General features: G+C 38.0%; 1 long non-coding RNA gene across 1 annotated transcript; it reads left to right on the top strand.

Moving 5' to 3' along the window:
• The first annotated feature begins 6 nt into the window (after window positions 1-6).
• On the top strand, window positions 7-2,190 carry LOC108229469. The gene is made up of 2 exons (XR_005232694.1): window positions 7-451; window positions 2,097-2,190. It is a non-coding gene; the product is annotated as an uncharacterized LOC108229469 (long non-coding RNA).
• Window positions 2,191-2,195: the final 5 nt, after the last annotated feature.

Raw genomic sequence — 2,195 nt, 5'->3', positions numbered from 1 at the left:
TCCATCAGAGTGCTGTGAACAAGGCCTTAAAGAGTCCAAATGGACACCTGGACTTGTTCCTCCGCTTCCTCCTGGGTCTTTCACTGCAGACCAATCAGAGTCTTCTACAAGGCCTGCTGACACAGACAGGAAGTAGCTCACAGACCAATCAGGAAACAGTCCAGTATATTAAGGAGTGTATCAGTGAGAATCTGTCTGCAGAGAAAAGCATCAATCTGTTCCACTGTCTGAATGAACTGAATGATGGTTCTCTAGTGGAGGAGATCCAACAGTCTCTGAGTTCAGAAAGTCTCTCCACAGATAAACTGTCTCCTGCTCATTGGTCAGCTCTGGCCTTCATCTTACTGACATCAGAAAAAGATCTGGATGTGTTTGATGTGAAGAAATATTCTACTGACAAGGAGGTTCTTCTGAGGCTGCTGCCAGTGTTGAAAGCTTCAAAAAAAGCTCAGTAAGTGAACATATTGTAAAATTTTTGTTATTAAGTAATATATTTTATTACATTGCAGTAATGTCAAGATTCAGCAATCTCCTTTAAAAGTGTCTTTTACAATCATATTGAAAAGCTAAAATGGCTCCAATTGACCCAGTTTTAAGTGGATTGTTGCTGACATTATTCAGCTTCAATATTCAAAGTTTTATTGCAGTTCCTGTGAATGTTTTTATTTACAATAAACCTTTTCAGCAGAGGCAGTTTCACATTACACAGTTTTGGCAAAAAAATCCTGATGGATATGAACCCTGCATGCTTTTAAAATACAATATATATAGTACTATTTATGTATTATATTTATTTAGATTTCTATATAAATAACCATGGAATGCAAAACTGAGTTTGTTTAGAGGTTTAAACAAAAACATTATAGTTCATTTTCATTTTGCTGCATTTAGACTAACTGTACTTGTCATGTACTGGGGTGAAGGAGGCGAACCCTGAGCGCAGACTCATGTTGAAAAACTAATTTATTTAGAAATAAAAGGCAAACCCAAAACAAAGGCTGACGTGGCAGCAAAACCTAAACTAAATACAAAAACAATATTTAACTAAACAAAACCTGAACAGTCCTGAGACAAAAGACGAACCAATGGGAGACGAGAAGGCACGAGCAAACAGAAGGACAACACATCAGGGAGGCAACGTTTGACAAGGAACCAGCAGGGAACTGTGGAAAGTGACTGGGTTTTAAAGGCAGAGGGTGATTAGTGGAAGTGGGCAAAGGTGAGATGATTAAGGAGCTAGAGGCAGGTGTAGATGGGGAAGAGAGAGAGTAACTGAGGAGAAGTGAATGGTGGCTGAGGCACAGGGAAGAGACTACTAAATAACACAAACAATAAACTCAAACTGAAACATGAAGACAAAATAAAAACCCAGATCCTAACAGTACTCCAGTTTACTCTCACAGATGAAAAACAAAAGAAAAAAACACCAAATACTAAATTGTCCCTAGGTGTAAATGTGAGTGTCTGTGATGGACCATCAACCTGTTCAGGGTGTACTCTGCCTCTTCCTCGTCATTGCTGGAGATACACACCAACTTCCTGCAACAAAAAAGAGAGTAAATTAATGGATTAATGGATGGAAGATATTAGTGCAAGTGAACATAAAAAAGCCAAACAATAAGACAAAGCAAAAAATAAAAAGTTATCATTATTGGATCAAAATTATTGTTTTGGGTATTTTCCCTGCTGGGGAAGCTACATGTTCTGAATTTTGTTCTGAAAGCAAAAATGAAAATACCTACTTTCTTGTTTGTTTTTCAATACTGATTCCTGAAAGAAAATTCAATTTCCAAAACATGCATGGATCTAAATCATACCAACTCATGAACTTATTTACACTGTAATAAAACAAAAAAACAAAAAAACAACAAAGATTTCCCAAGACTCTTCACCTCCCAATTACAGCAAAACAAAGCTGCAGCTACGAGAGACACTGATGAGAAATATTTCATCAGATCAAACAGAGAAGATGAACTGAACCACTGAAGTGTAGGAAAAAAGTCCAACAGGAAGAGTTCAACTGGTTTCTCTTCACAGCTGAAGAGAAATTGTCATTTATTCTGATGAAATCATTTTCTTTTTCTGTGTCCTGACAGACTCTCTGCCTGTGGACTCTCAGAGACTCACTGTGAAGTGGTGGCCTCAGCTCTGAAGTCCAACCCCTCCCATCTGACAGAACTGGACCTGAGCTCCAA

The sequence above is a fragment of the Kryptolebias marmoratus genome, linkage group LG23 (genome assembly GCF_001649575.2).
Source record: "Kryptolebias marmoratus isolate JLee-2015 linkage group LG23, ASM164957v2, whole genome shotgun sequence".
In the NCBI taxonomy this organism is placed as follows: Eukaryota; Metazoa; Chordata; class Actinopteri; order Cyprinodontiformes; family Rivulidae; genus Kryptolebias; species Kryptolebias marmoratus.
The sequence above is the reverse complement of the archived record's forward strand: the minus strand, read 5'-3'. Positions and strand labels throughout refer to the sequence as shown.